The sequence below is a fragment of the Epinephelus fuscoguttatus genome, linkage group LG2, assembly GCF_011397635.1.
Source record: "Epinephelus fuscoguttatus linkage group LG2, E.fuscoguttatus.final_Chr_v1".
Classification (NCBI taxonomy): Eukaryota; Metazoa; Chordata; class Actinopteri; order Perciformes; family Serranidae; genus Epinephelus; species Epinephelus fuscoguttatus.
In genome coordinates, this window is record NC_064753.1 from 50,541,126 (window position 1) to 50,555,882 (window position 14,757).

The 14,757-nt window shown below is 41.5% G+C and overlaps 1 protein-coding gene across 1 annotated transcript in view; it reads right to left on the minus strand.

The window, feature by feature from the left end:
* Nucleotides 1-14,757, minus strand: part of LOC125880807 (multiple epidermal growth factor-like domains protein 11) — a 213,203-nt gene that overhangs the window by 197,568 nt on the left and 878 nt on the right. The window lies entirely within an intron of this gene.

Sequence of the window (14,757 nt, forward strand, 5' to 3'; positions counted from 1 at the left end):
ACACACACACACACACACAGGACATGTTTCAGTTAGGGATGTGTCCATATTTACTTTTCAAAATCCAAATAAGCCAATTGCACAAATTGCTTCTTAATATGATGGAAAAAAGTTAATCCTGAACTAAACCCTTTAAAGCTAACGAGGCTTTATCACCCGTCTCCTTATTTAACACACCCGTATCCAAATCTAGCAGCATTTAAAACCTCTGAGGATTGTCACTCATAATTAGTATGTTATTGCAGCCCTGCTGCTGACATTAAAGCAAAAGAAAGCAAATTTATCTCCAAAGTTCCTTCAGATATTTGCTTTAGAATTCACATCAGAGCACATGAAGGTGTTTCCAATGCGCGGCAGCACACAGCAATCAGCACTTTCCTTCATTAGCAGACTGAAGGTCATCTGTAGTGTCTTTGCTCGTATGAAAATGCTTCAGCAGATTCTCCGCTGAAATGAGGTGCAGCAGCAGCAGCTTTAGGTTCAGGAGAGAAACTGACGGCAGAAGTCATTCATGGAAACTGCATCAGCGTTTGATGCTGTTAAAGACTTCATGAGGACGACACTGTCCACACTGACCCTGGCTGAAGCCACGCAGAGCAGGCCGCTGCCCCGAGCACCAAAACTCCCAAGTTATCTAGGCAGTAGTTACTCTGTGGTAATTTTTATTTTTGGGCCATTTTTATGTCTTTTTATTGGGTAGTACAAAGTAGAGAGATGACAGGAAATGAGGGGGGAGAGATTGGAAAGGCAGAAGCAGGTGTTAAAGTTGTAACAAAGATATCAAAAAAGGAATTTCTTCCAACCTGGTGGAAGACACAGCGCTGTCGCAATAAAAACTACATTTAAGCCAGAAGGCTGTTCTTGGTAAAAAAAAAACAACAACTGCTAATTGTGTCACTATCACAGCAGGAAACGCAGTGACTTATCAGTTAAAAATAACAGCTTTTCGGGGCAGCATCCCCAAAGGTGACGTAGCGATGTCTCACCAGCCACAGTGGCAGGTGGACAAAGAAGATAATTTCCAACCCTGTATGAAACCAATAAATACATGTATCCATAGAGGAGATGCAGTGATGTCGCGTGTCGTTGGTCTCGAACCGTTGTCTGCCCTCATACAGTGACCTCATACACTGCATCTCTTTAGAAATGTTGGTATGATGTGTATGAAACGAGGTTTGCAGAAACAAACAATACCAATATTTTCTTGTGGTGAATGGACTGAATTCTCCTCCTTCTGGATGAGACTCTGACACCTGGGAAACATCAGCTTCTGATTCATCACAGCACCAGTGCACATTGGTGTGTTTGGTTAGCAGCTGTCAGAGCGCTGTCGGTCAGTCACTAACCCCACAGAGACTCTACAGACAGATTGTCAGAAAAGAAGGAGGATCACTTTACAATGAGCAGTGTTGCTGTGCTCTGCTGGACTTAGTATAATCCACTGTAATGCTCCCAGCTCTCAGGGTCTTCTATGAAGGAAGCTGTCAAAGCTGGTTAGCTTCAAGTCGACAACTTCATGTGAAGAAAAGTAACTAAACACTGAGATGAGAGAGTCTATTCAGCCACTGAGCTCTGCTCTAATCTGACTCATGTTTCCTTTCAGAGGGCACTGACGAGTGCTCCTGCGTGTCCGCCGTACAGTCACAAGAAATGCAACAGCAGAATTAAATCCTTCCCTCGCTCAGGACCGGTGGCTGTGCGGTGTCACGGTGTGATCGCTGGCTGCTATAATTTGGTTCCGCTCGTCACCCAGAGCAGGCGAGGTCATTACTTATTACGAGGAACATAATGATTTGGATTGTCCGTCTCCAGGCTCGGCAGTTTAATGAAGGCAGAGGGAAAGGCCACAAAAATCTCACAAAAATCCCAGCTGGCATCATTTCAGGCTTTTTGATTATATGATTACTCACTGTACAGAGACCAAGTGAAGTCCCACTGAGGCCGTCTCTAAACTCTATAATAAAACTTTCTATTCTTGCCTCAGTAATTAACAACCACCATTTTGGGCCAACTAACAGACTCTGCATTTCAATTCGGGTTCAACAAGAATGTCTGTTTTATAACAAGGAACCCTCCGTGTCCTCTGCAGACCTGTCGACTGCACTTCAGCTTCCAACCTCTTCTGTTTCTTTCAAATTAAGAAATTTATTCAGAAACAGCCTCTGAAAACATTACTGACACTCGCTGTGTGGCACCAGTCAGAGAAGTCATTTATATCAGCCCAGAGAAACCTGGGCGCAGGATCTGGGGCTCAGCACAGAGGATGACCAACAGCCCAGCACCATTGACCTAGATCATAAGTGTTCTGTTTTCGCCCAACATGAGCTGTTTCAACGTATAAATACACTCTGAATCATTACACTAACCAAAGATTGTCTAAAATAGACTGTGTTGTCAGTGAAGCCTGTCACAGATGAGGTCAGATGCTGACCTTGTACGAACATGTTTCTGTCATGCACAAAACCTACATGAAGCTGTAGATATATATAAATAAGCCCCTACATGTTGCATACCACTGTCAGGTAGAGGAAGTGGTTGATATCAAGATGACCTACCAGTGGCTGGAGAATGCTGCACTGACAGACAGACAGCACAGAGGCACTAATCGTGGCAGCACAGGAACAGGCCCTAAGCACAGGAGCCATGGAGGCCAGGGTCGACCACAGCAGATCAGACCCAAAGTACAGGCTCTGCAAAGACGCCCCTAAGACAGTCCAGCACATAGTGGCAGGGTGTAAGATGCAAACAGGATCAGCATACATGGAGAGGCTGGGATAGTGCACAGGAACATCTGCACCCAGTATGGACTCGAAGTACCCAAATCCCAATGGGACACACCACCGAAGGTAGCTGAGAACAACAGGGCTAAGATCCTGTGGGACTTCAGCTTCCAGACTGACAAACAGCTGCTGGCTAACCAACCGGACATAGTGGTGGTTGACAGACACCAGGTGAGGGCAGTGGTGGTGGATGTGGGGATACCAGCCGACAGCAACATCAGAGAGAAGGAACACGAAAAGGTGGAGAAGTGTCAAGGGTTGAAAGAACAGCTGGAACAGATGTGGAAGGTCAAAGTTGACATGGTCCCCGTGGTCGTAGGAGCACTCGGGGCAGTGACCCCCAAACTGACAGAGTGACTCCGATTCCTGGAACAACATCTGAAGCCTCAGTCAGGAAGTGTGGAGTCCTAGGAACAGCCAAGATACTGCGCACGACCCTCAAACTCCCAGGACTCTGGCAGAGGAAACAAGCTTGAGAATGATAGAGATACCACCCTGAGAGGGTGACTGATATATATGCATTTGTGCCCAAAATGTCACCTACATCTCTCTGTGTCTCAGCCTTCAGGTTGCATGTGAACGGGCCAGAGTGGCCAATATTGGAATTATGGGGGTTTTGGGTTTGTTTGTTTGTTTGTTTGTTTTTTCCCAGGACAGTAGATCTCTTGACAAAACCCAAACAGGAAATGCAGATTTTCTTTCAATAAAATATTGGAACATTATGTTGAACCTTGTTTTGTGCAGAAGAAGAAGTTATTCCATGTGTCTGTGTGTCTGTAAAACCTTCAGCCTGCAGCAGAGACTCAGGCCTCATCATGCAGAAATCCATAACTCATTACAATCTGTATCATGCCAAGAGAAGAGAAGGAATGACGCACACCAAAGAGACAGGACGGCAGCGACAGTGGAGAAATCACTGTTTCAACTACGTAGAAAAAACTCTTGTTGAGGTTAAAAATCGATTATTATTTTATTTCATTTGTGCCTGTTGTGGACATTAATCTGAGACATCAGACATCACCTTTAATTTATTAAACAACTGTTTCTATTTGTTTTTAATGTTTGTATCAGTCTTCTTCTCTCTGTCTTTCCATCTGCTGTGAAACCATCGTATTGTATTGTTGTGTATAAATTTGGTTAAAGTTTTATTAGTACTATCGGACCTTTTGAGGTCTTTTCCAACACTAGTCTCTGTGTGAAACATCTGATGGTCACAGCAAAACAGAGTCAAGGTTAAAACAGCTTTACAGCTGTGGCGACGTGTTTCAGTCGTGTCTTTGACCTTTGTCTTTGAAACATCATTTCGTCTTGTTGCTGAACACAAGCGCATCATTTATTGAAACTTTAACATGAACAGAAGCTTGTTTTAGTTTCACCACTCCTTCACACTGATTAACAGAATGATAGACAGGTTATAAATAATAATATCAGAAAGTTCAGAAACATCCACTGGAGATTGGATCCAGCCGGTCAGATCGATCCAACAATAACAACACGACTCACAGATTCTACAAACGTTAAAACTCTGTAAACAACAAATTATACTGAACTAAACACTGTTTGTTCATCAAGTTACAAAAATCATTATTCATTTATCTCTGGTGGTATGTAGCCACGAAAATATAGTTTGGTATTAGCGTCCTTGTTCCTCTGGATGATCCGCTGACCTCACTCTGAACAGATTTCACTGGAACTACTTTCCACCAAGGGAACCACCAGAGATAAAATGTTCTGGTGCAATCGGGATAAACCAATTATCTTCAAGCCTATTTTCCACCTCAGATGTATTCAGAAAATGAATTTTAGTGAAGTATTTTGACAGAACGACAATCAGTGTGTTTTTTCAGTTTGAAGATCAGAAACAAAAAGAGAAACTCCTCCAAATTAAACGGGACAACATTGTTTGTCAGAGCCTCCTGAAGCATGGATGGATGTCAACCACAGGGCTGTAGGCTCCATAGGAGTGTTAAAATGTGTTTGTCTTGTTGTGTTATTGGGAGCCAGAATAGAAGGAGTCATGGCTCAAAACCAGCCGCCACTGCCCGTCAACAAAAACAAAGACAACTATGGTTAAATGTGATAAGACCAAAGGACTGGACGGAGGCCATCATCAAAAATGCTCACATGTGCAGCGCACACTTCATATCAGGTTAGGGAAAAAGTATTTCCTGTTGTAGGGATGAATAAGGTTATGTGTATTAAGGGTTATCATGTCCACCTCATCAGAAACTGGGGAGGGATTAAGAGGAAGATTGGATTTCTCTGCAACGCTAACTTTTTAGCACATTAGCTAACGTTAGCTTCCATAGCAAAACAAACAAGTGTGGTCCTCCTTTGTAAGATTGGCTTCCTGTGACATCATCCATCCACTGAGTGAGAGCATACGGGTCGGCCAGTCTGGTCCCGTTGGTCAGTGTTTACTTATTCAAGTAACACTGGCGGTCCCGGAGAGTGAGTGACCTGACATGGTGCGTTGGTAAATTCAGTCTGACGCTCTACACTAAAATGAGAGCATAATTCTTCCACACCCGCCTTGAGACCAGTCGGACTGTATCCATCTGTGGCTGCTCACACTAGTCTTTTATGGGATACTACATACTGTGATATTTCAACAGAAACTGTATGAAATTACGATCTACTATTGAATAGTAAATGGTCTGCAGCTTTTTTATTTTAAAAAGTTAACTGCATTAATTAATTTGAAAGCACATTACAGTCTCCTGCCTGTATGTGAATAACAAAATGAGGGGGATATAGTGTGTTTCGTTGGGTCTCCAGCAGCACAGAGCAGCCTCTCTGCCAGTAGTGCTGTGTCGTTCACAAACGAAACGTTCAAAAGAACGAATCTGTTGAGTGAATGTACTGAACTGAATCACTTCTGGAACTGATTAGTTCGTTCCTCAGTTCAGTTGAGCTCAGCAGTGAGCGTGCAGGCTGGGAGTGGAACTGCCGATTCGGTCAGTGCGCACAAAGAATCACTCATGAGTTGTGAGGCAGCCAGAGTGCAGGGAGGGACTTCCTACCGCCTGACTAATCACCCGGTGAGCAAATCACTTGGTGAACGAATCACTCGGTGAACGTCATCACCCCGATCCCTGAGTAATCCAAATCCTTTCTTCTCAGTGATACACTTTCATAGGGACCGTTTTCTCCAAGCTAGCGGCTAATGTAGCCAGGAGTCAAGCCACATGAACACAGTCACAAACCTCCCCACTGTTTCAACAGACTTAGTTTCCAGATGAACAAAACGTTAGGCTGGCCAGTAATGAGACTCACCAGTGCAGGGCAGACGCAGCAGCTCGCAGTGCACAGTCAGGGCTCCTCCTGCCAAACACTAAATGATTCAGTGAATGAATCTTTTGAACGATTCTTTTCACTGAACTGATTCTAGTGATTCAGTAACATCTAAAGAACTGCTTTGCTCATCACTAACTGCCAGACAATGTGCAGACCACGGTTTTTGAGGTGAAACAGACGGAGCAGAGTTATTATAGTTTAAGTTTGATGCTGCAGTGTGTGTTGGTCAGCTGCTCTTGTTTGCTTACATTACTGCTGATCGCTGCTCCGCTCAGTTAACGTTCGTCTCTGGGTGACGGCAGAAGAAAGTATTCATAATATACCATAAATCTTCAATTAAACACCCAGTCTCTTTTACTAGCCCAGTGTGGATGCAAAGGCCTGTCCCAAATACAGGCCTGTTGAGTTCAGTGCTGTAAGCAAATAATAGCTCGGGCTATTAATCGAAGTTTTAAGATACTTCACATTTGCCTCATAAATGTAATTATTTAGACATTAAATTAAAACACACTTGGAACCACTGCCTTTTGTGAAGATGAATCAAAAGTTAACTGTTAAAAAGTTGACATTTATGAATGAGTGCTAAATCATCCATGACGTCATCATGATGCATTCAAGTGCCGATTATGTCCCCACCCGCTCTGTGCACAGCTCTGGTCTGCTGGCAATGAGAAGCAGTCTATCACCTATTATAGAGTGTTCCTGTGTTCAAAAAAAAACTACATTCTCACGATAATTTGGGTGGAAAAAGGGAACACATTTATTGACTGCTGATATGAATCACACCACTGTCACTCTGCCTTGTAATATTTATCTATTTATTTCATTTTCTCAAGTTATCTGTGTTTGTGCTGCTGCAACGACCACATTTCCACATTTTAATCAACAAAGATTTTTCTTATTTTGTCTGTTCAACAGGAAAAAAGATTAAAAACACTGAATATTCACACAGGAGAAGCTGGAACCAGTGACTTCTTAGTATTTTTTTTATAACAGATGACAATTTAATCTCTTACCAAACATCAATATAGCAATTATTCGGCTCATTTTTCTCAGCTCTGCACCTTTTTATCCATCCATCACCCAGTCAGACCTCAGTGATCAACACAAGAATTAGATACTTTAACCCTGGATTGTAAACATGCAGGAACAAAAGAAGATGTGACCCTGAGTGAAGAAAGGAGCTGTGTGTCTGAGCAGCAGCAGCAGCAGCAGCAGCAGCATCTGAAGCCCCCGGACATTTCCTGTGTAATGTGTTACTCATCCATTTGCCCTGAGGAGAGCATTCATGATGTTTTGTAATGGTCAGCTCCATCACCCTCCCTCCTGTCCACTCCAAAGTACTCACCAGGCAGAACCACTTAAAACTCTTTCATGTTTTCTTCTCCGTTTTTTTCCTCCTGCGCTCGGCCTTTGTTGCCGGCTGAATAAGATGCTGAGAGCTGATGGGCTGCTGGCCTTAATGGGCTCTCCCTTTTTGAATTTAGTGACTGATGTTTTGCCATTGCCTCATCCTGAGAGAACAGTACGCAAACTTCTTGACAAAGTCTCTACATAATTCATAACTCCCGTCTCACACACACACACACACACACCTTCTCCTCCGGTAACGCCATAAACAACACGCGAGATTCTCATCTCCATTTCTGAAGTGATAAACAAAACGCATGCACATGGATTGGAGGGAAAACACAAAATCCAAGAAACACCTTTTAAAATGAGAAGCTCCTAAATATGACATCACATTATGACATCCACCCCCCCATCCTGCCATCCTGCCATCCTGCCATCCTCCCATCCCCCACCCTGAAGCGACTTGGCTTTATATTTCCCATCTTCTGTGCGATAATGCAGCGTGAGAGGTTCAGGCACAGCTTCCAATGCACAGGCAGAAAGCCACAGTCGCTGGATCTCCAATATAACATGTCCTTGAGAAACAACAGTCAGTGTTCTCCCATTTATCAACACTGATTACACGTATTGATCTGACAGAACCCGAGGATTCCCAGTTGAAAGGGTTCAGCAGACTGGAAACACAGCGCCTGCTGCCGCTGCCGAGGATCATGGTCCGTCCAGACTGAAATAGACAGACTGTTTGACTCTCACAGTGTAATCCATCTGCCATCAGCTGTCAGATGAGGTCAGTCTTTAACTGCGTTAGTTTTTATTATCTGGTATCTGGTCATGATACAATTCCCCCAAAATGGAGTTTACATGAATCATCGTTCATGTTCATCAGATAATTAAAAGTTTGTTTGTGACAGAACGACACTAAATCCCAGCGCACATATTAAGAACTTCCTTTAACCCTTTAAAACCTGAACAGACTGGCTTGGTTTCTGTCAAAAATATGGGCAGACATTCACGAGCAACTTAACGAGAAATGCCCCACAAATTAGCAAAGTATATAAAGTTACAAGAAAATAACTTGAAAATAAAAAAAAATAGAAATAATAAAAAACTACAAACAAGAAAAAGAGCCAAAAATGATCAAATATATATGTTTACATTTTTCTGTGAATAATTTTAAATATAAAATTATAATAATTACAAATATAATTTTCTTGACATTTTTCCCTTTTTGTAAATTTTTATTTTCTAATAATCCTCCGCCCCTCTTTAAACTAATTTTCAGGTCATTTGCTCGTCACCTTTAACTAATTTCTTGCAGTTTGTTAAACATTTCTTGCCAAGGTCCTTATTGCCTTTTTCCCCTCATGTTTTTGAAAGAAATCAGTGAGCTCTTAGTAAGAAACTGCCCAAAAATTAGTAAAAAGTTAAAAGTAAATTACATGAAAATATGCAAAAATAAATGAACAAATAAATAATAAATAAAAAGACAATGCTGTAAAAAAAAAATGCTGAAAAGTAGAAAAAAATATGCATACACTTTTCTGTGTATAATTTTTTTTTTATAAAAAAAAACATTTTCAATTAATTTCTGGTCATTTTCTTGTCACCTTTAATTCATTTCTTGCAGTTTGTGGGACATCTTTTTGCCAAGTTGCTATGTTAAAATCAGCTTGTGGAAGATGTGTGACCACAGCAGGAGCAAACTGATGTCCAGGTTTTAAAGGATTAAAAAACATCCAAAGTGATGCACTGACTTGTGGCATGAAGCTCATCACAGTTTAGTTTTGAGACATTTGCGTGTAAAATAGAACATTTTTGGTGCCCAGAATCAAATCAATGCAAATATGTCCTGACGTGCTCACGGCAGCAATCTGAAAAGCATTTTGGGATGAAATAGGAGCGGAAATGGAAAGTCTAGTTTAATGTGCTGGTAGACTGACAAATAGTCTGCACAAACATCATTGAATTTCAGGGACAATACGCTTCCACATGCTCCAGAAAAAGCCCCGAGGAGCAGCGCTCCAATATTCCTGCTGTATTCTGCAGCACATCAGGTGTTTAATGGCTTTGTGGTTGCAGGAGCAGTGGACTGTTTGTATGCAGCGCAGAGCGGCCGGCCAGGAGGAACTATTTTCTGCCGGCGACACACTTCAGTACTCTGCCCTCAACAGCCTGTTATTCTTTAAACAGTGATTGGAATTATGTTTACCATGAAATGGATAAATCACAAGTGCAGTGTGAGAGTGGAGGCAGCGATTACTAACATGTGGCCCACAGAGCCGCTCAAGTGTTGGGTTTTTATGGGCTTCAGAATAAATTCTCAATTAATGACTCCTGCTGCCGCAGCCACAAATAATTAGCTCCACCACTGAAAGCTGTCCTCACCATAATTAATTCATATTTGATTTTCTTTTTTCACCAAAGAATGGCTGAACATTTTATTTTTAGACTTAAACTGGTCCAGCAGCCTCCTGTCACATGACGAAGAAATCACCTCCATCTTACGCCTTCATCATCAGAGCCGACATGAAGGGCCTCAAACATGACGATGCAGAAAGACGACAAACCTTGTCTTCAATTTACATTTGCATGTTTGTACCGCAGCTCTCTGAGCGCTTATTATTAACAACACATAATCATTTTCAACAAAACACCTGGATGAAGACGAGGAACAGTTACACATCAAACAGCACTCCTCTTCCAATCAACTACAAACCATGACCTCCACCCTGACGCTCAGCCGTCTGCAGGAGATGAGCACAGCTAGTCAATTAAACATTGCTTATTCAAATATCTCCAAATCTGTCTCTCTGTAGAATCTCTTTAAATGAAGAATAAGATCCGTCTCAAACTGTCAGAGTTAGAAAACACCATGATGTCAGCCAAACCTCTCAGGGGAGTAATCTCAGAGTTTTAAACTCCACTGCAGTTTTCTGATCCCTCAGCTGATGCCTCTGTGAAGCCGTCGTAGGGATGTGATCTGGAGGTTACACCTCGCTCTGCAGAGCGCTCTAAGAGTTGAATCTTTCTGAAATGCAATTTTATATTAGGGTGCAGCAATACGAAGATATTATATCATTATTGAGGTACGAGATTTTGGATATCATATCTTGATACAGCATAAATGGTGTTTTTCCTTCATTTGAAAGGCTGAATTACAGCAAACTCATGTGAATGTGTCAACTTACTGGACTTCTCTACTTGTTTTAATGTTTCCCATCCCCCCACTTAGTCTTTATATCCACATTATTGATGATTATTAATCAAAAATCTCAGTGTGTTAATATTTTCTGCAAAAAACAAACAAACAAACGACAGTCATTGTACAACTGTGTCCCATCAGAGAGGATATTTGGTCAGAAACATTATGTTTGATTTTGTCTCCCAGTCTTAACAAAGTGCTTTTGAGGAGATTTAAAAATATTGTGATATAATTTTTTCAGCACGTCGCCCAGCCCTATTTAATAATATATACATGAACAAAAATTAAAATTTTTCTATTAGACTTACGTTACACCTGTCCGCCTCTAGAAAATGTTCCCAACAGCTTTGTTATAAATATAAAACCCACAAAGGTTGTGTTGGTCATGTGATCGCATTGAGACATTTTGGAAGGACGCTCAGTGACTCTGCAGGTTACAGATAAACAGTTCACGCTGTCCTAATTTTACCTGTTAAACCAAACTTTGGAAAACATTTTGACATGGACACCAAACCTCTGTCAATCTGAGCATAAAGTGTCTCTGACGGTCTCCACAGTCCACATGTGCATGTCACAGATATCGGCTCCCGTCCCTCTGGACTCATGATCTGAGTCATTAACTGGACAAATTCTGGAAACTTTGGAAACCCGTCCTTCTGACAGTTTGTTCCTGACAGGAAATGGCTGATTGTTTGACCCGTATGTGCCACGCTATCTGTTCATTTCCTGTCATATCTCTGTTTTCTCTCCTTCTTTAACTTAATTTTTATGTTTTGCAGTATCTGTTGTTGATTTGGGGCTTTCCTGTTGTCTGTAGATGTTTTTTTCTGTTTGTTGCTGATAATTCTAAAATCAATTTAAAAAAAATTGCTAACCGTAGCTAGTCGGCAGCAAAAATACTTCACAGTTAAACCTGATACTAGAATTATTATTATTATTTCATGTGATTGTGTTCAGCTGATGAAAATGCCGTTGTAATAATTTTAATGCAGAATATTGTTTTCTTTTATTTAGTGAGCTCTTGTCATGTCTTGTAGGATGATATGCAAAGTGCCACACATCTCAGCAGCATTTAAAATACAATTTGATAACAGCATGTGAATAATGATTTCTAACAGCTATAAAACATAAAAACATAAAACATGCAACACTTTTACAGACCAAGATCAAACTGTGCAGAACGCTGAGTGTTTCCTTCACTGCTTTAATCTGTATATTAAAGGTTCTGTCAGGTCTGTCTAACCCAGCGACATGATAAGTGGAAGTCTGAAGCTGCTGCGTCGCCATAAAGGTGATTTTTTTTTGTAAATGGACAGAGAGCAGCACTGCACACAGTCGGGACTAATGCACTGCTGAAAATAGATAAACTGGAAGAAGTGATTTACATGAATACAGAGAGACTACAGAGAGTATAAGTCAATATGGCCACCCTTCTTAGTGACCAATCATGTCCTGAAGACAAGCCCAGTAGATGACTTCACACACCTAATGCTGCTGCACATGTGAAGGCTGAGAGGTGTCAGGACAGATTTAAATAACGATGAAACCTTTCTGTAGTCAGATTTAAAGATATTGAACACTGTGCAAAATATTGTCAAGCAGCAGCCTCAGTACAAAGACTCTGAACCAGACTTCTGTCTTAAAACAATAAGGTGGAGCCCTGCTGCTGCTGCTGAGGCGCTGACAACATGTCAGACTGTGAGTGGTTTGTACGGCAGCAGATGACTCAACCTGCTCCTTCAGTAGCTTCAACTGTAGTGTACTTTGTATTTTAACACTTGTGTGTCTTCAGGGTGGTTTTAATATGAGCCTGTACAGGTTTGTGCCCTCACATTCACTTCTTTATATTATTTATTCTCTGATGTTTAATATTTATGTGAAACAAATGAACAGAAGAACAAAAGAAAAAGAGGAGTTAAAGCACAGAGCACTTTACAAAGACGTACAGACACAGTATGTTTAGGACGAAGGCAGACGCAGAGCGGTGATGCTGACGGGTGGGTTTATTTCTTTATCTGGGTGATAATCAGGATGTGAATAAAGTTGAGATGCAGTTTGTTTATTTAATGTCTGAGATTGTTGTTTATTTACCCATATTAATGGTTGTAAATGAGTTTGGGATAGATGTGGACAACTTCATGTTTAAATGAGAGATGAGCAGTGAGAAGGAGGATCATAGAAGTGTGCACGTCTTCCTGCTCCTTTTCCAGCATGTCTATTAATGTTTTGTTTTGTTTTTAATGTTTGTTTTGCTCAAAAGGAAGTCATTCAGTCATTCAGTCATTCATTCATTCATTCATTCATGCATGGCCGCCGAGTCAATTTTTTATTAGATAAATTATCATATTTATATTTATTTGTATATAAATTATGATAGTTTTGTCAGATATATAGTCGAGGAAAGGTTGTGTTGGGGAGTGCATATTTATTCTGTAACACTGGGTGGGACTAAATAAACTGGGTTTATTACTCATTTATTTAATTGGGGGGTAAACAGAGCGGGGACAGTTGTGTATTAGTTGTAAATATATTGGGGGATTTGTTGAAATAATATTTGAGTTAAAAGAAGAAATCTAAGAACAGCGTAGAGACCTATGAGTTTTACTTCTACCTGCTCTTTTTCAGACACTGTTTGTTTTTTATTATGTTTTTTAATGGGTTGAAAAGTAAGTCATTCATTCATTCGTTATTAATATTACAGGTACAAATTAAACTTTTGGTAACCGACTAAAAAAATAATATCAGTTGCTTTTTGCAGTTTACCAGATACATGTTGTAGCAATGAAACAGACTGAAATGAGATGGAGAGACTGAAAATGTTTTATCGTTTTAGATAAAACAGATGTTGATAAAGTTTTCCTTTTGGGACATAATTTACAGTTGAAAATAGGTAATAAATATACAGCATGTCGCAACACGTTTAAAACCACAGTCATACGGTGTCGTGATAACACAGTACTGTGGGGCTTCTTCCTCTGTTGTTTCCTCTTACTGGAGTGTTTATGGGCGTGTACCTGCACAGTGCTCAGGTGAGGTCAGGGCTTTATTAAAGGTAGCGACCAAGTCACAGATCCAGGAGAATGCCACACGACAGTGAAGCTGGAGTTGGCTTTCACTTTCTCTTTCTACAGCACCAATCCTGCACTGTTTACCTTTAAACTTCAGTCTGAATGTCAGGTACATGAGGAACGTCCTCACCATCTGCCGTCGCTCTCAGTCACTCTGTTTGTCTCTGAGAGAAATGCAGCTTTGTGTTCGGTTTGTTTTGCATCTCTTACAACCTTCTGTGTCTCATCTTTGTGCAGCCTGGCAGCGCAGCCCTCCTGCACACACTCCTGGCAACTTCCTGCCCCTGAAATGATTCCTCACCGCATCTGTTGACCCAGCAGCACCTCCACCTCCACCCCCGCCCCCACCACCCACACAGCATCATCTTAAAAATAAAGCACATTTAATTAAAGTAAGAGCTCGGGAGTCGTCAAAAGCTGCATTACTATTATTGCGAGGGCACGTTTGTGACAAACGTCTCTGTGACATATTGCACAGCACATTCTCCAACTCCAGCAGTAAATGCAGCTACTTGAGGAGAGAACACAACACACAGACTCAACAGCACTTGTGCCAAGCACTCAGCAGCTCTCTGTCTGTCTGTCTCTCTGCCTGTCTGTCTGTCTATCTGTCTGTCTGTCTCCTGGCTGTGAGCTTCTCATGCTCCGGTCACTGAACACAAGTATTCTGAGTATTCAATTTATTTTAATGATTGAATGTAATCCTCAAAGAGACATGACCTGAAACCTCCGCACGCTGCATGTATGTGGGAATAACCAGCAGCACTTCAGAGCAGCTGTTGGCTCACATGTGCCTGACTCAAGATCGCCACCTAGCGCCCACAGTGTGTCAGTCCCTGTGTAAAGTCTGCATGCTGTGATGCCTCAGGGGGAATCAATAGAAATACTACAACAGCAATGATCATCCTGACCCGTCTGATTAACATCAAAACCCTCAGAGAGGCTCCAGCAGACTCTGACTGACACTGTCTCAGGGCACAGAGAGCTTCAGTCCTCAGCACAGCAGCTCTCTGCAGGTTTTTACTTCAGGTAGAAAGAAGCTCACTTCTTCTGTCCT